The 27,811-nt window shown below is 33.7% G+C and overlaps 1 pseudogene across 1 annotated transcript; it reads right to left on the bottom strand.

The window, feature by feature from the left end:
- Positions 1-6,672: 6,672 nt before the first annotated feature.
- LOC308500198 lies at positions 6,673-27,135 on the bottom strand (annotated as a pseudogene). The gene is made up of 8 exons: positions 27,098-27,135; positions 25,856-26,010; positions 19,391-19,862; positions 18,148-18,290; positions 16,938-17,033; positions 8,067-8,131; positions 7,758-7,881; positions 6,673-6,854 (listed from the first exon to the last, which is right to left on the bottom strand). The product of its transcript is annotated as an uncharacterized misc_RNA (transcript).
- Between the last annotated feature and the right edge of the window lie 676 nt (positions 27,136-27,811).

The following is a 27,811-nucleotide window of genomic DNA, read 5'->3' as shown; positions in this document are numbered from 1 at the left end:
TTACTATAATTAATAAGATTGTGACATATACTAATTTAGTTATGAGCTATAATTAAGAGTAAACTACTTTCCAGTCCTATACTTCTTACTTTATTTGAAAACAGGAGATTAATAGGAATCTAGTTGTGAATTACACACCAGATTTTTAAAATATAATAGTGTGGCTAAAACATAATTTAATTTTCTTATTTCAGAAAAATGTAAACCCCTGTCATTAAGGGGGGAAAAAGTATATAGTCCTGATTTTCAAGTTCTACAGAACTAAATGGATGCTACTGGTAATATTTATTCTGGTCCCATTATTTGAAGGTAAACAAATGCAGATAATACAGTATAGCAGTCAACCTAGATCAAAAGTCATCCATAGCAACCTTCTTAAATCATCATATGCCTTCATCAAATCTTATTAAAATGCTTATTTTTCAGAAAGTAGGGTTGACCTGAGCTTCTCCATTGCTAATAAGCTACAAAGTGGTACTGATTTGCTGGCCCATGCGTCACACTTAGGATAACAAGGAAGTGGAAGCACAAATGAAAAAAGGCAATGAGTCTTGCTTTCGTGTCATTAACATAACAGTGCCGCCAAGAAGACAAATTTCTCATTATTTTGGCATTTGAGAGTTATGCTATACTGGTTATCCAATATATAGGAATTATAATCAATTATGTTATAATTCATTTTACCGAAATCTGTAGAATAAGCTTCTGAAATTGCTTGGTGAGATTTTGAGTCTAGGTAGCAATACATAAGTAGATTTTTTTAAATCCACAAATCAAACTTTTTCCTTTTTTTTTAAGAAAAAAATTATTTCCCACTTTTCCCTCTTCTTCTATTACCCACCTTTTGGCCTTTATATCTCTATCTAGAACCATTTAAATAGAACAAATGTGAGACTATATTTATCAGTAATAATATCAACATCTGGAGATTTAAAATAAAATATACTTTGGCATTTCTGCTCACCTCTAATTCTTACTATACATTATAATTGCAAAAATCAAAAGACCTCATTATCGTCCTGAGTTATAGGACTAAAATTTTCTTAACCTTTCTTTCCTCATTTTCTGCAGCTGTAAAATTAGGCATGCTAAAACAGCCCTTCACAGGATTCTACTGGGATAAAATTCCGTTCACAAGAAAATTAGGGAACAGATCTAACAGTTCATAAAGAAAGTTTGTGCAAAGACAAAGCAACATTTACCAAGTATGTTATTTGATAATGGGCAAGTTACTTAACCTCTCTAATCTTATGTTTCTTCATTTATTAAAAGGAAAGGGAAAAAAATAGTATTGTGGATTGAAAGAGATAATGCTAATAAAAGCAAACACTCAATAAACGTGTTACCCTTTCCCTTACCCTTATTTAAAAACCTACTTTTTGAAAGAGCTATAGAAAAGGTCTTATTTTTTAAAAGCTAAAGCTCCCCACCACAGCTCTTTACTGCCTTGGGCTGACCCCAAAGCCCAGTATAGGAGACCCACGGTAGGCTCTGCTAGGCTGAGAAAGTACCTGGCTCAGGGGTAGGCCCAGAGTTTGCACTCCCACATCTGAATAGCCACATCTAAAGTCAAAAGAAACACAGCAATTTTAATAATGCTTTTAAACCAATACATTCAAAATGTTACCATTTTAACATAATATCAAATTATTTTTAGAATTAATAATGAGATATTTACTGTCTTTTTGGCATTAAGTCTTCAAAATCCTGTATTGATTCCACACAGCATAACTCAGTGTGGACTAGCCACACGTCAAGTGCTCAGCAGGCACACGTGGCTACCAGCTGGCCACTATATTGCACAGCACAGGCTTTTACCATGTAGCAATCCCAGTTCATTCAAGGAAGGAAAACCACGACGTGGACTGTCTTATGGAATAAGGAATTTACGGTAGCAATTAGGCATTGCCCAATTGTGGGAAGAGCTGGGGACGCAAAGGTCTAAAAAGGAGAATCTGAGCATCAGAGACAAGTCCTCCTACATCCTTAGAACAGGGAGGTTTCAAGAAGTATGGAAGCTAAGCACACCCAACTGTTAAAAGTGGACCACAAAGAGGAGCTGGGTTCTGTAAAGCTATTGGCTCCATGCAGCTACGACTTTGGTTAATCCATAGCCAAAGGCTGGGTGCTGAGCAGGCAAATGTTCATGGCCAGAGGACCAACAGTGAAGAAGAATAGCTGAATGAAGGTCAGGGAAGGACAAGGGCAGCCTGGAGCCTGCTGGGCCCGCTGCCTCACCCCCTTACAGCCGCTAAGCATTAACACCTTCAGAGTGTAATGGCAGTGATTTTGCTTCTACCTTTCAAATCTTATGCAAATTCCTCTTTAGGCCACCTCTACCTGACACCATAAAGGAAGGGAAATTCTGGGAAAAGTATTTCCAGCTTAGCTAAATAGGCAGAGTACAAAGCCACGCTCATGCAACCATATAGGAAAAGGATTTGGAAAACAGAGTAAAGCTGACACAGTGTAAAAGCACTGCAGTCAACTGGATCTGAGCAATAAGGGGCAGCTGCAGACTGAAAATCACCTATTATCCATACGTTTGTGTGGGTGATTCTACATAATAAAAGGGGAATTAACATCAATGTTAAATACATGCCAGATACTACTCAAGGTATCTCGCATACAGTAGCTTCTTTTTCACAACAATCCTAAAAGGCTCTTGTTACCCACCCATTTTATACATAAAATTTGACCTGATGGAGGTGAAATAACTTTCCTAAAGTCACTACACAGCTACCAAGTGGTACAGCCCAGAGTTAAATCCAGATATACCTACTTCTGGAGGCTGTATTCTTTCCATTAAACCTTCTAAGGAGTTCAATGCCTAATTTAGGGACTTCTCCAACAAAATTAAGCGAAAATTCAGACATTCTTCCTCAGTGAAATGTCTAGGGGTCCTTTTATTATATAGAATCACCCACACAAATGTATGGGTAATAGGTGATTTTCAGTCTGCAGCTGCCCATTATTGCTCAGATCCAGTTGTCTGCAGTGCTTTTACACTGTGTCAGCTTGGCTAAGCTGGAACTAGGTTCTCCGAATCCTTTTCCTATATGGTTGCAATGATAGTGGCTTTGTACTGTGCCTATTTAGCTAAGTTGGAAATAATTTTCCCAGAATTTCTTTTCTTATATGGTGTCAGGTAGAGTTGACCTAAAGAAAAATTTGCATGAGATTTGAAAGGCAGCATGTCAAGATACAGATATCCCTTCCAAGGTGAAGGACAAGGTTACATCTGACCCTCCTTCCACTAAAAAAGAGGCACATGTTCTTGGGTCCTCTTTAAATTTTGGAATTAAAATACACCTTATTTGGGTGTTCTACTCCTGCTCATTCACTAAATGATGTAAAAAGCTGTCTGTATCGAGTGGTGCCAGAACAAGAAAAGGTTCTCCAACAGGTCCACAGTGCCATGCAAACTGCTGTCATTTGGGCCATGTGATCCAGCACATCCAATGATGCTTGAATAGATGGGGCTGTTGTGTGAAGCCTTTTGCAAAATTCAATAGGTAAATCACAGCTCAGACCCTTAGGATTTGGGAGCAAAGCCAGACCATCCTCTGTGGATAACTATTCTCCTTTTGAGAAACAGCTCTTGGCCTACTGCTGGGCCTTAGTAGAGACTGAATATCTGACCATGTGCCACTAAGTTACCATGATACCTGAGCTGCCCATCATAAAGTGGGTATTGTCTGACCTATTATACCAAGCCATAAGGTTGGGTATGCACAGCAGTGCCCCATTATCAAATGGAGTTGATATGTGTGTACGTGTGTGTGTGTGTGTATGTGTGTGTATGCAGTCAGGCTTGAGGAGGCCCTGAAGGCACAAGTAAGTTGCATGAGGAAGGAGGAAGTAGACAAATGTCCATGGTCCTTGTTCCTGCTACATTACATTCATTCTCTCAGGCCATGCGTATGTTTTCATGCCTAGGACAAGTTGACTGAGGTAGAAAGATAATACATACAGCATCTGTCACATAAAATCATAAAAACTTTTCCAACCCTAGATATACATTACTGGTTTTCAAATTTGGTTGCATAGTAGAATCACTTGGAGAGTTCTTAAAACTACTGATGCCTACATCTTCTCCCAAATATTCTGATTTAAGTGGTACAGGAATAGGGATTCTTAAAATTTCCCTAGGTCAAATCTATTATGTGGTAAAATTTGAGAACTAATGATCTATACACCCTCCTATCTCTGCTATTCAGGTCACTGAATCATTTTTCAATATATGTGAATGACTGAATTAATATGGATCTCCCTTTTTCACTTCAACACAAAACCGACAACCTCATTAAAGAATAACAACCAAAAAATAGATGCTTTCATTAGCACATCCACTGCTTCTAATAGGAAGCCTGCCCCCAGTGGACATCATGTCAGGAGAATAAAATGAAGTTGGATGCTGAAATGAGGGCTGATAGAAACTGATAAGAAGGTTCCTGGGGGAAACACTGAAACACAGAAAACTTCAAGTAAGTAGAATGGTAAATTGCAAGGCTATGAGAAGTAGATACCACCATAAACTTCTGAACTCAAGGTAATGAAGGGAGCACCTTAAGAGGCCTCAGCTAGTAGAGTTCTGCTTTAAACACTAAAGATTTATAATAAGCATGTCAATATACAAATGACTTAAGAAATGTGTTTAAAATGTTCTTTTAAGTATTTTAAGCTCTGCTATTTTTATATTATACATTTGCAATATAAAGGTTTTCCTAAGAAAGTAAAATTCTTATTCAGCTCTGTCTGAATTAATATACATTTAAATTAATACTTTTTAAAGCATCATACCTACTACCTTTCAAGGCAAATAACTTTAACTCTGAAATTCCTATTCTAATTAACATAATCTGAAAAGCCATTTTATATTTGCCATCTGTCATAAGTAAATTATTTTATCACAACATATAAGGTATTCAGAAGTAATATCAATAAATTATTAAAGTAAAAAATAAGTTGTAGTGTAGCCAGGTAATATTCAATTTTCTATTACATACTGTCTTTTCCCTTTCTCCTCTCTGATACTCGTGTTTCAGTTTTCTTCTGTGAATTAGCTCCATTTGGTTTTAACCCCCTGGACTTCATTTCCCTCTACTCCTAAAGCTTTCATATAAAACAGCCCATCTTCACACAGTAAAATTCACCAATAACATACTCTTAAGATCGCTTCATTCATGCATACATTTGACCAAAAACAAAGAATACAACATGCTCAATAAATATTTACTGAATAAATGAATGTCCTCTTACTGTATAAATGGTGCTCAATTCAAGTTTTGGCAATGACCTAACCTCCACTTAAATGCCAATCACATATAATGAAGATTTCAGAATAAAGTTCTTGTTACCTAGGAGTCTATATACACCTTCTAATTTAAAAATAGACTTCAGAAATCTACCCGAATCTGATTATTCAAATGAAATCTAAAACTATTGTTGCTATCCAATTTTTCACTCCTGTCTGCTTTCTATTATCATGGATTTGTCAGAGATAATCAGTATATGTGTGTATAAGCAATCCATTTCTGCTTATGACTAATAGAAAGCTAAAAGTAGAGGGAAATTAAGTGAAAATTGTACCATCTCAGTTCTTTCTACCAGATAAACCTGCACTTTTACTTGCACATTAACAATGCTACTCTACATAGCTTATTGCAATTCACTACTTCTCATCTAGACATTACTGGGATGTGTCTTTTTCCTCTACAAATTAGAAGGAGGTACACATTCTTTCTCCCTGGGAAAGAATGTCTTTTTGCCCTAAATATGGTATATACAGCTTATGGCTGAGAAAATACAGGAGGTGCATTTTACTTTCAAAAATTATAAACTTAAGACTATCAGATATGAGGTGTATTTAGGAAGCTTATTATCAATTAACCAATTATAAACCAGTTATACATTTGGCCCAACCTGGTTTGAAACTATTGCAAAATGAAGTTTTTGTCATAGTTTATTGATAAATTGTGCAATATTCCCTCTCATTTCTTTCTGTAAGAAGAAAAACTGTTTTAATTGAAAAGATAACAGATAAGCACACTGCATAAAAAGTCTACACTGTCTATTAAGGTGAAAAACTCACAACTTCTAAAACAATAATATTTAATATCTTATTGCTATACCTTACAACTTCATAATCAAATTTACTAGAACAGTCAACAGTAGTGATCAGTATTATATGCATTTATGTATTTTTCCCTATTCTGAATCAACTCAGAGTCATAATAGTGAAGATAAAGTAGTTTTAAGCCAGCAACAGAAGTAAATGAATATGTGTATTTCATTCAGATAGGAAAAAAACAAGCAAAGCAAGATTAAGAGAGAAAAAAAGGTAATGTATAAATAAGTACTGTGAAAAGGTGAGCATGGAAATCATTGCATCTGGAAACTTTATGCAATGTATGTACTTAAATCACAGACAACATGTTCACAAACGTGTTATATTGTTTTCTGCATAACACACTGAAAAGTCAAAAGTTACATGACTTAATAAGAATCAAATGAAAAGAAATTTTAAAGCAACATCCCCAGAACTAAAATCAATTCTAGAACAATACAAAATAATCAAAATTATATTGCAGTGCTTAGCAATGCTAAAATTGTGTATTAATTTGTTAGATTCATTTTGGCACTAATAAAACACCTTACCTATACGGTATTTCAATAAAAATCAGAATTTTCACATGCACTGTCATTCACAGTGGGAAAAGTTCTTAAGCCTTGTTTTCTTGCAGTTCTAAGTTGGTGTGAATGTTTACTCATGTCCTGAGAAACACAGCCAATTTGTCCTCCTATGCGAGGTACTGCAGTAACTGCTGATTTAGCTGATTCTTCCTCAAAGGCTAAAAGTACAGTAATACATGATGACTCCAAAATAAATATTCTAAAATTAAGCCTATACATTTATTAGAATGCATGGATTGAATTTCAGACCAATAATGTAATTTAATCAGAATTTCTCTGAATATCCATTCTCCATGTCAACTGTACAACCATGAATAAAATTTTAAGAGACAATTTAAGTTTAAATATAATTAAAAAGACATTAATTCTTCTTGATTTATTATAAAAGGTGGTGCATTTCACTTTCAAAATTATAGGTTTATTACTTTCAGAAACTGGGTATATTATAGGAAGACAATTATTTTATCAAACAATTGAACAATTATAAAACCCATTATGACTTTGATCCAATCTGTTATTGAATTATTACTAAGTTACTTATTTAAATGAGTAAAACTAAGCCAAAATAAAATAAAATGATCTCTATATGCCAAGGTACACTGCTTATTAGGCAGGAAAGGACAAAATGTTTTATAGGACATAAGCCAATTTAACTAATTAGAAAGGTTCATATACAATTGAAGGGAAAAGGGGGAAAAAAACCGGAAGAAAATGAGGTAAGATTGTAAAGTAGAAGAATTTGAAGAATATATACATTCTGAGAACTTACTCTGGGTATTTTATCTTTGAATTTTTGCTTATGCTTTTCTTTCAATTATTTGTATTTCCCTCAGTCTGACCCTTATGCCTTGGCACATAGAGCTCAGTCTTTATTAAGCTGTTCATCTTTTATTGTATTTTCCCAAACAGAAGAAATTAGAGTGCCAAATTTCATTTATGCAATGTCCAGAATTTACCAAAAAGTTGATTCAAAACCAAAACAACTCCTAAGGAAAACTATATGATCACCTGTTCGTGGTGGTAATTTGGTTGTAGGAATTACACTCATTCAGGGTTTAGGCACTGTTTCTTTTACTGCAAAATTTTTATGGCTTCAAAGTGATTCATGACTACAGTAGAAAGTACTTTGCCCTTCCTGTGTCAAACATTCGAGGACAACTTTTAAGCATAATATAACACTCTCCCCTGAAATATCAAATCATATTTCAGTTTTCTAATACAGAAATATGTATAAATCAAAAACTACATAGTTTAAATCTACAGGACACACTGAAATGCAATTTCATACAAAAAGACATACATTCCATGTGATACACTAATACACTTCCCAGTTCTGTCCCACTCCCTGGATCTACACACGCTGTCCTGACCCTGCTGCTCTAGGCTTGATGCCTGGCAGCTTTAGGAAGGGGCTACCAACAATCCTTAAACACGGCTATAAAAACAAACAAACAAACAAACAAAACCCAAAAAACAAAAACGAGGCTGTAAAGTACCATTGCTCGGAGGTCTGTTTAGAATGGATATTACTGAACCTCATCCGAAACCCATTCAATAGCTCTCATATTAGAACTCTGGACTTTTAACGAGCTTCATGCCGTCATCCTGACACTGCTCTAGACTTTTATGTTCAGAAACCCACTAAACTTTACAGTCCTCATTGATATAGTGATCCAATTTTCATCATATGTTACTAAATGTGACATTAACAAAATATATTGACAATAAGAACATTAAATGTGTTAGAAATATTTATCACTACATTTAAAATTCAGCATACACTCCTGTACATGCTTACACACACATAGAGTATAATTGTCTTTTGATAATTTTAGACCCTTGGTGGTTTCAATAAATGTTTTCCAAATAAAATATGGCATTATTTTGGTTATTTAGCCACCTCTAGCTATGTTTGCCAATCATTCAGAAAACCGTTAATAAGCATGAATTTTGGATGTTCTATATTTTTTAATCTGTTAATCAACAAAATATTTAACAAAAATTAATTCAAAATGGATCAAAGACTTAAGCATAAGACCTGACACAATAAACTGCATAGAAGAAAACATAGGTACTAAACTTATGGACCTTGGGTTCAAAGAGCATTTTATGAATTTGACTCCAAAGGCAATGGAAGTAAAAGCTAAAATAAACAAATGGGCTATATGAAACTTAAAAGTTTCTGCACACCAAAAGAAACCATCGACAAAATAAAGAGGCAACCTACTGAATGGGAGAAGATTTTTGCAAACAGTTCCTCTGATAAGGGGCTAATATCCAAAATATACAAGGAACTCATGAAACTCAACAACAAAAAAACAAACAACTCAATTGAAAAATGGGCAGAGGACCTGAAGAGACATTTCTCCAAAGAGGACTTACAAATGGCAAATAGACATATGAAAAAATGCTCAACATCACTAATCATCAGAGAAATGCAAATAAAGACCACAATGAGATATCACCTCACCCCAGGCAGAATGGCTATCATCAACAAGACAAATAGTAACAAGTTTTGGAGAGGCTGTGGAGAAAAAGGAGCCCTTTTACACTGTTGATGGGAATGCAGACTGGTGCAGCTGCTATGGAAAGCAGTGTGGAGGTTCCTCAAAAAATTACAAATAGAATTACCATATGACCCAGCAATCCCTCTCCTGGGTATCTACCCAAAGAATTTGAAATCATTTATACATAAAGACATGTGTGCTCCAATGTTCATTGCAGCTTTGTTTACGGTGGCCAAGACATGGAAACAACCAAAATGTCCTTCGATAGATGAATGGATAAAGAAGTTGTGGTATATATACACCATGGAATACTATTCGGCGTTAAGGAAAGATGATATAGGAACATTTGTGACAACATGGATGGATCTTGAGAGTATAATGCTAAGCAAAATAAGTCAGACAGAAAAAGCAGAGAACCATATGATTTCACTGACATGTGGTATATAAACCAAAAACAACAAAAGAACAAGACAAACAAATGAGAAACAAAAACTCATAGACACAGACAATAGTTTAGCGGTTACCAGAGGGTAAGGAGGAGGGGGGGTGAGAGATGAGGGTAAGGGGGATTAAATATATGGTGATGGAAGAAGAACTGACTCTGAGTGGTGAACACACAATGGGATTTATAGATGATGTAATACAAAATTGTACACCTGAAATTATGTAATTTCATTAACAATTGTCACCCCAATAAATTTAAAAAAATATTTAACAATAAACACATACCTGCTTATAATAAAATAAGTCTAATTCATAAATTATAAAAATGCAACAGAAAACATTTATTGAAACCACCAAAGGTCTAAAATTATCAAAAGACAATTATACTATATGTGTGTAAGCATGTACAGGAGTGTATGTATTAACATAAAACAATAACTTTATTTAAAACAGTTTCAAAAGAAATTAATCTCACATTTCCAATATGCTCCTTTATAGCAAGAAAATAAACGTTTTTTCTCGTAAGTGTTGTCCTTGAACGTCTGCAATATCTCTAACGATTCAGTGTACTGGTCCTGCGTCTGGATAAATCCAAATTCTATTCCAGCAACTTGAGGAAATCTAAAATTTAGAAATACATTCTTGTATAATTCTACAAAATATGTATTAATAATACCGGTAGGTAAGATAAAAAGCATGAACATTAAATGAGCACATTTGATTATGCTAAATTGAAAAAGTAGAAAATGCTTCCCTTCATCAAATCATCCCCAAATTCTGTGTGGGGAGGAAAAGAAAAACAAAAAAAATGTTTTAAAACTAATTTAGGGCCTAACACTTGGCCAGCCAACGTGGCTCTGGGAAGAAGGCCTTGGTCTCAGAGCACAGAGCACCAGAGCCAGGAAGTAGGATCTGAGGGCAGCACTTCAGAGCTTTGGAAATCTGGGTGCCTCCCCTCCCTGCCACCCATTCCATGTTCCTGCCCTTCGGCTGTACATGTGAGGCTCACAGAATTCTTCAAAAGGTATAGAAGCCTTTATCATTACTAACCATAAAGCACACATGAGGATAAAAATCTGTACTATACAAATATCTGTACACTACTTTATTTGGGGATCTGTATCACTTGGCTTAACTTCTGGAAAAATACATCTAATCTAGCATACGTATTAAGTGTATTATCTAGCTCTTTATGATTGACATCATTAAGATCATTCAGAATGTTTAACAAGTATGTGTATGTGTACACACACACACACACACACACACACGACATAATAAAAGGCAATGTAAATACTGTAAGAGTCCTGAAATTCTGCTGTTTCTCTCTGTTACATTTCTCTCTGAGGAAACCAAGGCTAACAGATATTTATGATTGCCTAAGATGTTTAACATATGATGATTATCACAAGATTAAAAAAAATTTTACATTGAAAAAAGGTAATGTGCAAAGCTTGGTAGATATCCGAAACAAGATATAGACAAAAATGACATAAAAACGTGGGGAAAAAGTACAAAGAAAGAGCAGAGGATCCGATCCAGCAAATACAATGGATGTTAAGCGATAAGAATGTCAGATACGTTCAAGACTGATAACACATCCTACTGAACAACTGAACTCAGACTGATTTAATTGGCCTCCAAATATTTGTATTTCTTGTCTCAAAGCAATTTAAAGATATCTGACAATATCTGTGCAGATATCTAATCTAATCAAATTTGTGACACCACCTCTACATAAAAGTCTAATCAAATTTCAACTGGTGCTGATTACAGCTTTGAAATCCATCTGGCACACATCCCCTGCAGCCCCTCTACAGGTTATTCTCTACACTGTCACTGCCACCAGTTATTTTTCTAAAATACAAATATGATCATGTCATTCTCCTGCTTAAAATTAAATGACAGTTCTCCTGAAGCCATAGTAGAAGGTCCCAAATACTTAGGAAACATATTCCCAAGTTGGCCCTTTTCAAACTCATACCACTTTCTTACATGCACTGTATACTCCTGCTACTCCATTTAGTAAGAACCACTTCATTGTAACTTCTCACACACCAGATCTACTACACTGTAAGCTCCTCAAGGGCACAAACCAGGTCCTGTTCATTTTAAATCCCAACTATAGAGTACAGTACATGCAGTCAATAAATATTGAATAAATAAATAGAATAAGTGATAACCTATTAAGTGATATTTTACTATTAATTTTCTTTTTTTATAATCACTAAATTATATAAACAGAATCATGGGCTTATCAAAGGATAGCAAAACTATTGTTTTAACAGAATTATAGAATTTACCCAAAAAAATATTGTTAGTGATTGGAATATTTTTACCATTTTCCTGCTCCCCAGTGTTGCCACACTAATTCAATCTGTGGAAAATGGTGTTATTCAAAATATGAAGATACTTGAAGAGAAGTGTTCCATCATGCAGGTAATATACAGGACTTTCAATATTATTATAATAGTTAAATGATGTTCTGAAATGGTGCTGACAAATGAAAAAATACAACAATAAAAAACAAGGTAAATTCTGGAGGGAGAACCACTTATGAAAAGCTTCAGCCTTTTATCTTCTAATTAATTATACAAAAAGTGGCAATGCAATACTGCCTATGATGTTTTATGGTTGTTTTGTGCCCTCACTCCACATTTATGAGGAAAAAAGCAACTTACAAAAAAAAAAAAAAAAAGCCCACCGAAACTTATTCACTCCCAAGAGAAATACATACCCAACACATATATAACTAAGAAAAATTAAAACATAGGGCCACAGAAAACTTGTACATAAATATTTATTATACATTATTTAAAGCAGACAAAAAACAGAAACAATCAAATATCCATCGACTAATGTGTAAATGAAGTGATAAAATGTAATGTGTATACAAACACACATGTGCATGTACGCAATGGACCATTATATATCAATAAAAAGTAAGGAAGTACTTACTGATGCATGCTGCAACATGGATGAATCCTGAAAATATTTGTTGAGTGAAAAAAGCCAATCCCACATATGATATGATTCCATTTATATGAAATAACCAGAACAGACAAATCTATAGAGAAATAGGGTGGACTGGTGGTTGCCTAGGACTGGGGGTATTATGGGAAAACAGGAGTTATTGCTAATGGGTATAGGGTTTCTTCATGGGATGATGAAAATGTTCTAAAATTGACTATGAGATGGTCACACAACTCTAAAATACTAAATGTCATTTAGTTGTGTACTTTAAATAGATGGATTTTGTGATATATGAATTCTATCCCAATAAAGCTATTAAAATTTTTTAAAACTGCCATTTGAAATTTTTCAAAAAAACAAACAAAAAATCCAAATGGATTGTCTTTCAACACAAATGAATTCTTTCTGATTGTCTTTCAACACAAATGAATTCTTTCTGAGATGGTTATATCACTGATACTTGTATCAGCACATTACTCAAGGTTAATGATGATGACCCTGAGTGATTACAGTGGGTCAACTTTAGGGATACGATTGAAGGAAGAAAAGAATGTAGTACATTTTAGTTAAGTTTTTATCCAAAATATTAAGATTTAACTTCTGGTGTTAAAGAGTTAACTAACTCTTAGCTGGAAAAATCTGGCTTTTCCTAATGACAGACTCATCATCCAAAAAATTGCAGATTTTCCTGAAAACATATTAGTAATTAACACTGAAAACTGAAAGAACTTATGTACACGGCAGTTTCTTGATTACCTGAGACGGGGCCCATGCAAATGTTTGTCCAATAACTGCTCACAGAGAAAAGCTGATGAAGTACTGCCATATGCCTCATACTGGGTTGATTTTGGCATTTGACTCAATCTCCCCTTCCCAGCCCAATTAATAATTCTGATAGAATGTCTGCTTCAGTGAGCCCACCTCCAGGCAAACAATTGTCAACTATTTCAGATTGGTTTTCTTCCTAGAATATGCACTAGCCATACTGCTAAGAAAATGGAAAACATTTCTATATATTTGTCATTATCTCTCTTATTGCTGCATCTTCCCTAAGTCTACCAAACTAACATTAGTATTTGGCTAAAACCCAAACAACCAAGGTAACATCTGAAATATTATAAAATAATTTTTAAAACAGTTTTAGTCCTGACTCCAAAAAACTCATCCTTCTTCTTCTATGCCTCCCACCTTATCCTTCATTCCAGGAAACTAAGTCAAAATATTACTGCTTACTCCTAATTCCATACTAACCTGTAAAATCAGTTAAGAATTTATGAAATGCCTGTGTGCAAGACTCTACTTTTAGTGTATATAGATATTCAAAAAGAGAAATGACATAGAATGACTTTACATTACGTAACTCCAAAAGGAAAATTGCCTCATAGATCAGAATACATGGGAGCCTCATAAAATCTTTCCACCCATCTCTATAATTTTCCTGGGGCAAGTGACCAACATTGGGGAGAAGGACATATGAAAAGAAGCTCTAAGGTCAAGTAATACAACTATAGGTTGAAGAAAAACCAACAATCTAAATAAAGTTCATCTACGTTCTAGGCTTAAATAAAATCATGTTTGAAAGCCGTTTGTGGGTACATACCTACATTTAATATCAAGACAGAAACTACTTAAGAAAAACAATGCTACTGGCTATAGATTAGATTTCTTAACTGCACTTATTGTGGGAAACAAGCGTTTCTACCTTTGAAAAAGAAGGTACTTATAGAGCTTCCCAAGAACTTCACCATAAACTGAACACATAGAAAGCCAGTTATGTTACTTTAAGTTTCTCCATGAGTTTATTCTCTACATTATCATCCAATTATTATAATGTTAAACACAATTTACTCAATATACAAAAAACCAATTGTTTTTCTATACACTATCACTGAACAGTACAAATATGAAATGAAGGCAACAATGCCATTTATTATAGTACCCAAAATAATAAAATACTTAGAAATAATGTAACAAAAGAAGTATAAAGTTTATAATCTGAAACTACAAAACACTGTGTGAAGGACTAAATAAATGGTAAGACAATGGGTGTTGATGGATGGATCAAAAAACTTAAGATGGAAATGCTCCCCAAATTGGTCTACAGATTTAACACAATCCATATCAAAATATCAGCTGCCTTTGTTGAAAAAATTGACAAGCTCATTCTAAATTTCTTATGGAAATACAATCGACCCAGAATAGCCAAAAAAAAACTGAAAGAAACAAAGCTGGAATACTCACATTTCCTGATTTCAAAGTGTGGTGTTGCCAGTAAGGATAGACTTATAGCTCAATAGAACACAATTGAGAATCCACAAATAAACCCTTATATTTATGGTAAATTGATTTCAGACAAGGGTGCCAAGACAATATAATGGGGGAAAAATAGTCTTTTCAACAAATGGTTCTGGAACAACTGGATATCCACACACAAAAGATAAAGCTGCTCCCCTCTATTATACCATACACAAAAATTAACATGAATCAAAGACCTAAACCGATTTTTTAAAAAAAGCTTTTGGAAGGAGTATTGGCACAACTTCCATAACTTTTGGAAGTATTAGACAATGGCTTCTTAGATATGACAACAAAAGCATAAGAAGCAAAACATAAAAAATGAACTTCTTAAAAATTAAAAACTTTTTGTGCTTCAAACACCATAGCATAAAGGACAACAAAATGCAAGAAAATGTCCGGCAATCATATATCTGATATGAGACATATCTAAAAGATACAAAGAATTCCTCTAACTCAATAATAAAAAGTCAAATAACCCAATTTTTAAAAGGGCACAGAATATGAGTAGACGTTTCTTCAAAGAAGATATACAAATGGCTAATAAGTACATGAAAAGATGTTCAACGTGAATAGCCATCAAGAAAATGCAAATCAGAACCACACTGAGATACCACTTCACATCCACTAGGATGGATATTATAAATATATATATAAGTGTTGCAAGGAAATTGAGAAATTGAAACACTCAAACACTATGGGTGGGAATGTAAAATGGTACAGTCACTTTGGAAAACAATCTGGCAGTTTCTCAAAAAGCTAAAGTAGAATTACCATATGGCCCAGCAATCCTATGCCTAAGCATACACCCAAGAGAAATAAATCCATATGACCACATAAACACATGTACACAAATTTTCATAGCAGCATTATAATAGCCAAAAAGTGGGAACAACCCAAATGTCCATCATTTATGAATGAATAAATGTATTATCATCCATACAATGGAATATTAATCAGCAATAAAAAGAAATAAGGTACTGATACATGCTAAAACATAGATGACACTTGAAAACATGCTAAGTAAAAGAAGCCAGTAAAAAGGCCACATATTATATAATTCCATTTGTATGCAATGCATAGAATAGAAAAATCCATAGAAACAACAAAGTAGATTAGTAGTTGCGTGGAGCTTGTAGATTTGGGAGGAAATGGGGAGAGACTGCTAATGGTTACAGGGTTTCTTCAGGGGGTGATGAAAATGTTCTAAAATTGATTGTAGTGATAGCTGCATAAGTCTGTGCGCATACTAAAAAACACTGAGTTGTACACTCAATATAGCTCAGTAAAACTGTATCTCAATGAAGCTTTTTAAACAAAAGTTAACTGAAGTAAGATTTTAGAAAAGCAAACACTTTTCTATAAGCGTTCTCTCCAGATTGTTGGTCTCACCCTTTTCTCAGCCTCTTATTAACTCCCGCCACTATGATACCCTATAATATATACAGCATAATGATACTGTAGATTATAATATTGAGCTAGTGCCTTTTTATATATTTTGGTTGAAGTGTTAGAAGCGTGGAGACAAGCATCTCATTATGTCTATTATTTCATCCTCATTTACCTAAGAATGCTACACAGGGATTTAGTAAAATTCCAGTGAACAAAGTAGTAATTCTCAAATAAGCAAAGGGATAAAAAAAAAAGGAATTTCAGGTACTTCGGTACCGAAATTAAGGACTCACTCAAATATACTCATACATGTATACAACTAAAAATAATCCTACTTCTTAAGAAGTATAATTTTTGTAGACCAGTACTTTGCTAATCTCAGACTAGTTATTAAAAAACATAATTTGAGATATTTCCAAAACCATCCTCATGCACAAACATTTTGAAGATTTATAAATAATAAAAATGTTAAAGCATATTTAAATCCAAAGTTTTCTTTCAGTTCCATTATACAAAAAAAAAAAGGTAGTGAGTACATCAATTGGTAGAAACGTATATATATACTGCCCATCTAGAACTGGGTATGTAAATTCCACTTTCAAATACGTCAAGCAATTATGCAGCTGGTACTCTTACAACTAAAACCAGCCCACTATGGGAAGGATAGCCAAAAGATCATGCAAAGTGAAATTCCCTGCTGGATGTATTCTATCAGATGAAGAGTGCCTATAAATTTGAGGGGAAAAACAATTCAATACTGATTTTTTTCCATAAAGTGTCAACTTTATGACTCAATATCATGTTCAAAATTTCAGAATTGGGCATCACATTGCCAAAAGTTCCCTCCCCCCTTTTTTTTCTATTCCCTAACCCATCTTTCATGTTTCTATTCTCTTCCCTCTTAGTTATGTAGTTATACAGAGCATGTTCATTTTTAGAAAGACTTTCACGTTAGCCATTATTTTCTCTTTAATTACAGAATATTAGAACAGAAAAGCCACTAGCTCTCCCACTGCTTTCTGACAAGATCATGCCTAAGGCACTCCAAAGCAAAAATCATCCATTTTTAAAGCTCTCCACGGGGAGCAACTCCAAAGAATTGCTAAGGAAACTATTCTAAAGTTTAACAAATCTCACTTTTAGGAAATGTTTCCACAAACTAACCTAAATTATTCATGTGGAATATTAAGATTACATATATTTTCGGTGACAATGTCATCATAAGAGGTTTGTGGTTAGGATGTTAAGTGATGTCACGTTCTAAACTTTTAAGATAATTAGCACACAGTGAGTCACTGAGAACAGACAGTCACAGTGTCTAAAGTTTCTGGATTATGGTATATGAGTCACGGTGGGTTTCACCAAAGGGTTAATCGTCTATTCCCTATAGACATTCTTAATATCTTGTAACTCATAACAAAAATGGTTAGGTAAGGCAGCAGGTTACCCAATCATCCTACAAGATATTTTACCACTTCCTCATTGCGCAGGTAAGAAAGACAATTAGTAAACGAGCAAGAACTTAAGTGAAAGATTTCAATCCACTGCTTCTCATATAATCAAGGCTTGAATCCACACCAAGTTTAAAACAATAAATGACAAAGCCATATCTTCATTCAAAATCTCATCAAATTTTTAATTTTCAAATAAACTGAATAAATTCTGAATGCTATATCTGAGCATAATAGAAAATGAAGATCTGATCCCATGAAGTTAATGAAATGGGTTTCTAATTTTGTATTTAATAAGTAGTGTACTGCTACTATAAATTTTAAAAAACAAAATTTAGTTATTTTTAAGCATAATTATTTGTTTTCAACTAATTCAACAATGAGATAACCTGAGTTAAGTAGTGCCACATTGGCACAAGTAGCTTACGACACTGTCTTAGTCACCAAATTTCCAAGACTGCTCTCAGACCTTTCTTACAGTAATTTCACAGCCATCTACATCAATTGGGCAGAGAACTTCTTCTAACATATACTAAAAGAAAAAAACAGCTATCAAAAATCAACATTTCTCTAATTAATTTTTCTCATCTTGACTATTTTTTCTTTACCTCTCGCTCAAAATCAGATAATTTATTGAAACTCTCCCTCTCCAAATACCAAAATATTAAAGATATATCAAAGTAATAGATATTTTAACAATCATTTATTTTTCAGAGCCATTTAAGGGTCTAGATTATCATAAATTTTAGTTTTCTTCTATACCTTCTAAAGCCAGAAAACTGTTACAAGAATATATATAATATCCCTGACACCCAGCTGATCCAAACATAAAGCCATCCATTAATACTTAGATCACGATCAGAACAGACAACTCCATTCCCATAGAATCAATTCAGGTACCAGAAGTTATGTGAGATGAGGCTCGCACAGATGTAAAGAGAACCTAGATCATATTTCCCATCAGCTCTTGCAAATGTAAACACACACACACACACACACACACACACCCCTGGGCACTACAATTTTGCAGTGGAAGAAAAGACAGGCCTCCAGTCCTCAATCTCATGTAAAAGTTTAAGTGGTCTAATAACAAACCACTCACAGTTTGAGGTATTTCAATAGGAGAACAGAGAGGAGAGAGCTTCTTTTCATTACGAGTTGATATAAAATTGTTCTTTTGTTAATCCACTACTTAATAAATTTGAGTAACAATCACTTTAGTAAAGCAACAAAGTCTTTCAGAATTTGGAGTGTTGAAAAAATATTTTCGGAATGATAGTTAAAATAAATCCAAATATTAAATGAGGTATAAATTCCTGTTACTTACAAAACGAAAATAAATTTACAAATTGAATATGGAAATTACAACCCAATAAAGAAAAATGTAGCAGCGTTAAGTAATTGTGATGGAAGATGATGTTTGCTATGTTGGTTATTCATTTCTTATATGCTATTATGTTACAGCATTTTCCAATAAATATTCATGTGATTAATCTGTACTTTGCTGAAAATATAAGCAATATTCATCTACTGTATGTTTTGAGTAAAATCTTATACTATTGCTTTAATATATGAATCTTCTCACAAATAATTCAAAACATCCACTTTCTCAAGTGCATATTAGAAAGCTGCATCAAAGAGTCTGATATGTATTTTTGTCCGGTTTTTAAAATCAGACCCACTTTTGACAATTCAAGTTTCATTCAATTTCCTGATTCTATAATCATGGCCGTGGCCCCCTAGAGTAAAATTAACCCCTTGTGCGTTTTGCAAGCCATGCATCATTTCCCACTTCATATGGGAATGTTATTGCAATGACAAGATCTGTTCCTTCTTTAAATCCTACTGCTATTTGGTTAGCAACTTCAACACAATCTTTATCATTTACATTTGACTTCTAACTTTAGCCAAAGTATCTAGCCACAATTCTTCCACTAATCCCATGAACCCACTTTTTATATTGTTCCAATTAACCATTTCTTGTTACTGCACCACATCCAAGAGGTTCAGAAATAAATCTGTCATAGACATTACTGAGACAACAAGTGCATTTGTTTCATGTATTCTTCCAAAATATCCACATCAAAATCAAGCTCATGGTTTTCTATAAATAAAAAATGTTTGGAAATTAATTCACAAGAATGTTATTCCATTTCATATTTAAATAACATTCTCCAAATAATAGAGTTTCCATTACTGGAAAGACTATATAATAAGAGCATGTATTTTATCTCATACTACATTTAATTATCCCAACTTTAATTACAAATGATAAAACTTGTGCAAGCCTTTATTCTACAGAAATTCCCATTGTAATCAGGTAGTACTGCATTCTCAAAGAAACTATAAAGTAGGGTGGAAAAGATGTCTTACAATATAAAAACAATGAAATGATGTGATTAATGCTAGGTTAATAACTTGCTAATTTAAAAAATTATGTTTAGTCAGGGTAGGCACACTAGCCTGCGCTAGTTCAGTTAAGAATAAAAACTGATGTATTTACTGTTAACTAAAATCAATGTGTTTTGTTTTGTTTTTTAAATCATTCATGCGGTGAAGGACTAAGAGTAATCCTGATGTAGTTCTACAACATTTTCTGAAATAGCTGTGCTCCTTATGAAGTTATATAAATAGTGATTTTGAACATTAAAACCAGTGATTTTTTTTGAAGTCACTAATATAAATTACTACTGAAAGTCATTCTGTGATAGATCCCTTTGTAAATAAAAAATCTTTAGTAATATTCATAATTTTTCACTGATTTAATTTTTATAATTTAATATTTTTAAAGCATCAGTTTACATAAAGCAAGATGTTTGTACAATTTATATCCATTTTAAAATTAATCAACATGACATATAAAACCAACTACACAGGAAAAAATCAGGTGAAATCTGTTTTCATTCCTTCTGAATATGTGTTAACAAATAATGTTAACCCATCTGCACTTTCTTTTTTTAATAACAGGTCTTTGTGAATTACATTTGCCTTTTTATACTCTTAGGAATTCCTGTAACTGTTAAATTATTTGAAAACTTATCACTGATACCTCTGGCACATCTCCTTCTTCCTACAGCATTTTTGGGGAAAATTATTTGGTGGGACTTTTAGTGGCAATGAAGTAGTAGTTAAAGAACTACTTACAATGTCTTACAATAGCATTTTTGATGTTCGCAAATGTTATGAATATGTAATAGTGGAACTAATAAGTGATTATAGCAAGGTTGTAGGATATGAGGTTAATATATAAAATTCAATTACTTTCCTATATATTGTCCATGAACAAGTGGAATTTGAAATTAAAAATACCATTTTCATTAGCAACCTCCAAAATGAAACACTTAAGGTATAAAACTAACAAAATATGTACGAGATCTGTGTGAAGAAAAGTTCAAAACTCTGATAAACAAAATCAAAGAACTAAATAAATGGAGAATATTCCATGTTCATGGATAGGAAGACTCAATATTGTCAAATGTCAGTTCTTTCCAATTTGATCGATATATTCAATGCAACCCCAATCAAAATTCCAGTGAGGTATTTTGTGAATATCAACACTTATTCTAAGCTTTATATGGAGAAGCAAAAGAGTTAAAATGCCCAACACAATATTGAAGGAGAAGGACAAAGTTGGAAGTGTGACACTATTCAACTTCAAGACTTACTATAAAGCTACAACAATCAAGACAGTGTGGTATTGGTAGAACAATAGACAAATACATCAATGGAACACAATAAAGAGCCCAGAAAAAGAACCATATAATACAGTCAACTGATCTCTGACAAAGGAGCAAAGGCAATATAATAGAGAAGAGGTAGCCTTTACAACAAAAGGTGCTATAACAACTGGACATCCATATGCAAAAAAAAAAAAAAAAAGAATCTAAATGCCAACCTTACACCTATCAAAATTGATCACAGACCTAAATGTGAAATGCAAAACTATAAAATTCCTAGAAGATAACATAGGAGAAAATCTAAATAACCCTGAGTTTGGTGATGACTTTTTTAGATATGACACCAAAATTATGATCCATGAAAGAAAGAATTGATAAGCTGGACTTCATTAAAATTAAAAAATTTTAAAACACACCTCCCTCTACCGTAGCTCACACTCGACTGACTGCACCAAACAAGTTGAAACTTGTCACATACTCTTACTGGGGTTCAACACGCTGCTTCCCATATTGAAGATCCCTGCCTTTCCGTTGACTTGCACGTGGCAGCAGCATTCACCATATTGTTTGATCACACCTATACGTGGAGGAATGCTTGATACAATGTTCAAGAAAAAGCAGTATGTGGAATTACACAAATACAGTACAACCTCAACTACGTGAAAAATGCACATTAAATAAATTTCAAGGAAATATCACAAAATGTTAACCTAAAATGATGGAACTATGAATAATTATTTTGTTTCTTGGTACTTTTCTGTACTCTTCAAATTGTATTAAATTTATATGAAAGAATTTAAAGTGTCACAACAAAAATCCAAAATAATTCTTAGCAAAATTGATAAACTGGATATAACCAATAGGGATTGACTATTTGTTCTCACCTTCTTACAATAGAATCCATCCCAAAAATGCCTATAAAATCAATCAAATGTAGATTTATGGTATAAATAGAATGTCAAACAAACTGAAAATAACTCAGTTACAGCATATCTATGCATTCCTCAGAAAGGGGAGTCACACATTAAAGAACTCAGGCTATACTGCTGACAAACCGAGTTTTCAACATTCATAGTCCCCTCCTTTCAAAATGTAGGTAAGTAGACAAAGTCAGCATATATGGTCCAATTCAATGTCTGGACTAAAAATAGTAACCGAATATATGTTGAGTTTAAATGTGGAACATTTCTAGATTCTAAATTCTAAATCCACGTGGTAATGAGTTCAGAACTTAGTCTGTGGCAGACAAAGAACACAGCAAGTAGGTAAAGTGAAGAAAGAACCATATCAAATGGCTCCCTTACCTACTCCTATTGGATTAAACCAATGGTAGACACAGGTGGGAATTTGAAAGGAAAGGGTTGGGGAAAACAGCAGGGTCAAGTATTTATTGCCCAGACTCTCTTCTTTCTGTGTCAGTTAAATCCCAGAATTGATTTCTTCCTCCTTTCCTTCATTCATTATCTTCTCTGTCACCATTTGGGAAGGATGGAACAAATGATAGGATTATATAGAATCATTTCTTCCTTTACCTATTTGAGCTTACTATCTTGCCTACTTACAACAGCCATTCCCTAATATCTAGCTAAACTATTTCAACATCCTTTTGTTTCCCAGATCAGCATCTCCAAACCCCTTTTAACATCAAGTTTTGTTGTAATAACAAAATAATAGAAATAACTTAAATATTTAATAGATTAGTTAAATAATAAAACATCATCATTAAATGGAATACTATGCAACCATTAAAAGTGTTGTTATAAAAGATTATTTCATGCACTACAATACAACTGAACTATATATTTTATAACAGTTAAAAAGGTAAATTTTATGTTATGCATATTTTACCATAATTTAAAAAAGATTATTTCATAACACGGAGAAATGCTCAGAATGTATTTGCTTTTTTTTTTAAATGAAGACATTATAGTATGAAGAACCAAAGGGAACCAATCATTAAACACTAAGAATCAATAGTTTTTTAGAAAGACTCACAGAAAAAAAATAAAAACTTCCTGTGTCTACTAGCTATAACTACAATTAACCAGTATATACACCCCTAAAATAAGACGGGTGACTCAAGATCTCTATTCATTTCACCCTCTATCTAAATTCCCTAATAATCTCTTAAGTATAGGCAAATAATGTCCAGACCATTATCTTCTCATCAAAATCCCACACATTTCATGAGTATTTCAACTACCCTTTTTTTCTTTAGCTATTATCTGTTAATCTTAATAAAAACAGCTAAAATATAATTGAGTACTTACTATAATACCATTCACTTTATATATTTATGCTGTTCAATCCTTACAAATACCTTGTGAAGTAGGTACTATTATTTTCTTTATTTTACATCTGATAAAACTGAGGCTATGACAGATTAGTCATGTTTTTCAAGGTCAATTAATTTGAGAATAGTGGAACCAAGATTCAGATGTAGGTCCAGTTAAATCCAAAGCTCATGATCTTAACTACTTCTTATACTTAACATGTTTATATATGTATGAATAAAAGATATTCTGTGTTCATGGATTGGAAGAATCAACATAGTTAAAATGACCATATTACCCAAAGCAATATACCGAGTTAATGCAATACCCATCAAAATCCCAATGGCATTTTTAAATGAAAAAGAACAAAAATTATCAGATTTGTATGATATCACAAAACACCCCAAATAGCCAAAGCAATCCTAAGAGAAAAAACACACACACACACACACACACACAAGGCTAGAGGTATCATACTCCCTGACTCCAATTTGTATTACAAAGCAATAATAATCAAAACAGCAGTGTACTGGCAGGAAAACAGACACACAGACGAATGCAATAGAATTAAGAACCCAGAAATAAATCTACATATATATGGGCAGATAATTTTCAACAAAGGAGCCAAAAACATCAAATGGAGAAAAGAGAACCTCTTCAATAAATGGTGCTGGGAAAATTGTAAGGCCACATGTAAAAGAATGAAAGTAGACTGTTATCTGTCTCCATAACATGAAATTAATTCATAATGGATCAAAGACCTAAACATAAGACCTGAAACAATAAACTGCATAGAAGAAAGCATAGGTACGAAACTTACGGACCTTGGGATCAGAGAGGATTTTATGAATTTGACCTCAAAGGCAAGTAAAAAAAAAAAAATTAACGGGATTATATCAAACTAAAAAGCTTTTGTACAGCAAAGAAACAATCAACAAAATAAAGAAGCAATCAACCGAATAGGAAAAGATATTTGTAAACAACACTTCCAATAAGGGGCTAATGCCCAAAACATATAAAGAACTCATACAATTTAACAACAGAAAGACAAGCAATCCAATTAAAAAATGGGCAGAGAACCTTAACAGACATTTCTTCCAAGAAGATATATAAATGGCCAACAGATATATGAAAAAGTGTTCAAGTTCATTAGCTATTAGGGAAATGCAATTCAAAACCACAATGAGATACCTCCTCATAACTGGTAGAATGGCTATCATCAACAAGACAAGTAATAACAAGTGTTGGAGGGGTAGTAAAGAAAAAGGAACCCTCACACACTGTTGGTGGGAATGTAAATTGGTACAGGCACTATGGAAACCAGTATTGAGGTTCCTCAAAATATTGACTAGAATTACCATATGACCTAGCAATCCCTCCTCTGGGTATCTATGCAAAAATTCTGAAGACATTTATCTGTAAAAATATATGTACCCCTATGTTCATTGACCATTATTCATGGTGACCAAGACATGGAAACAACCAGTTTCCTTCGATAGATGATTCGATAAAGAAGATGTGGTACGTATATGAAATAGAATATTACTCGGCCATAAGAAAAGATGAAACACTGCCAGTAGCAACAACAGGGATAGACCTTGAGATTATTATGCTAAGTGAAATAAGTCAGACAGAAAAAGTTGAGAACCATATGATTTCACCCATATGTGGGATATAAAACTGAAAGCAACAAATGAATAAGACAAACAAACAAACAAAAACAGACAACAGCTTAGTGGTTATCAGAGGGTAAGGGGGTAAGAAGGGTGGTAGAATAGGGTAAACGTGGCCAAATATATGGTGATGGATAGAGAGCTGACTCTGGGTGGTGAACACACAATGCAATATATAAATGACGTATTATAGAAATATACACTTGAAACCTTATATAATTTTACTAACCAACATCACCCCAATAAATGTAATAAAGATAAAAATAATACCAAAAAATCTTGCCACATAAAACCAACCCTAGGTTTGATTAAACATGTTCAGATTCATTGAACAATCCTATTAGCTGCCAAATACTGTTGCAGTGCATATAAACTGATAAACAGGATTATTCAACTTCTCTTACATCAAAAAATCTAAAAGTAGTACGTGAATTATTTTATAAAGTTACAGTAAAAAGAAAAGCTTGAAAATACCAAAAACTATAAAATGTACTCTCATTTATTCATTTAAAATAGGGATCATATGCTTTCCTTTCATTATTGTACTTAAAACTGAAGGATTTAAGCAGTCTCCAGTAAAAATCAAAAGTGGAATCAGGAAACTGAACATTTTCACAGCTGTTGCAAATCTAAAAAAATAATTTTATGTCCTGTAATTGCATGCCCTCATCAAAAACAAAGAAAACATTTTAAATAGCAATATGAATATTCTTTCTTAAAATTAGAATAAAAGTGAAAGAACACAAAAATGTTTCAAATGAAATCATGCCCTATAATGAACATACATCACCTTTTAACATATTTGCATTCTGAAAGGATAAGCTAAAAAAAAAATTTCTTAAGTAAACCATATTTTCCTCTAAAACATGAAATATTTACCACAGAAGATATGCTCAAATTTTAATTTGAAATCCCTTAAAAGAAACACTTTAAAACACGTGGGAAAACTCAAACTATGCTACAAAATACAAATCCTTAAATATAAATTATGTCCCCTGGGAGCAAGAAGAAAGATTTGCCTGACATCTTACTAGATTCTTTGAAGTAACTTTATGGTATCAAGTTTAATGTAAAATCATGCCTCTGTGGAGCTTTATAACCTAATGTTCTCATTGTAAACAGATCTCCTCAAACTCATTACTGAATACTTCCTTTATTCTATCATCTCCCCTTGCTTTTCACTGGAATCTGAAATCCTTCTCCTAAGGAAAGTTATTACTACACTAGCCCTCTCTAGTGGCTCCTGATTCCCCATAATGGACAGAATAGGAAGTGATGGCAGTAGGGAGGAGAGAGACAGGCATTCCCCAATGATAATTTCAGACTGGAGAAAAATCTCTCCTGCTTTTTAAGGTTCCGAGTGATTGAATCCACCCCCTTTCCATGCCAGTGGGCTCTGTTACATCCAATAACAGCCTTAGCTTTGGGGATCAACCTGTATAGCTTTTTTTTTTTATCTACCCAGGTGATTCTGACTTGCCACTTTCCCCAATGAAAACCATTTACTCACCCACGTTCAACTTGCTTACATCTTTCCCTTTACACCATATTATGCCATCATCTTGGTGACTTTAACACCCATGTAGAAGCATTAGTTGGCTCCTCAACTTCAATGACCAACTCCAGTCCACTTCAGCCGTTCATTATTGTGACTACATTTGCCATCATCCAGAATAACTCCACTTCTGAAGTTCATCTTTCATTCTAATTTCTCACTTTGTGATCAAAGCCTCCATTTGTTCCAGCTTTATCATTCCCCTACTGCTTCTATGTAAGCTCTTAAACATCATTAATACATCTAGTCCATTATTTCTCACTTGGCTTCAGTTCTTTCCTTGTCTTCACTTCCATTCCAGATATCGGACCATCTCTTTGACCATGCCCAGAAATTTCTCATATTGTTGGTCTCCTTGTGTCTGTCTACCACATTCAGTCTCAAACCACCATTCTTGAGTCAATTTAAACAGATGACACTTTTGATCCTGGGACTCCAGTTCCCCTAGCCTCTTACTCTCCACAGCAGCAATTCCAAATGTTCTTGAACCCCACAACCTGCTCCCAACCCTATTCTACGCAAGCCTTCTCTGGACTTTGCCCTATCATTTAACCCCCCTTTTCCTATAATTTTCGTGTGTGTGTGTGTGTGTGTGTGTGTGTGTGTGTGTGTGTGTGTACACCTATTCCTTCTCAAAGCCTACACACACACTCCAGTATCTCTCCTTCTAATCTTCCTAATGCAATATACTCCCCAGAGCAGTGCTATTCAAAGAATGGTCCATGAACTATTTGTTACTGATCCTTGAGGAGATAAAAAAAACTTCTACCAGATAGTAAAACAACCATATCAACTAAACTCTGTTTAGTTCGACTGACACTATCTTCCTAGGCACTTATTTCTCTAACCCCTTCTTTCATTTCATGTCTTCGTAT

The sequence above is a fragment of the Rhinolophus hipposideros genome (assembly GCF_964194185.1).
Source record: "Rhinolophus hipposideros genome assembly, chromosome: 7".
NCBI classification, from domain to species: Eukaryota; Metazoa; Chordata; class Mammalia; order Chiroptera; family Rhinolophidae; genus Rhinolophus; species Rhinolophus hipposideros.
The sequence above is the reverse complement of the archived record's forward strand: the minus strand, read 5'-3'. Positions and strand labels throughout refer to the sequence as shown.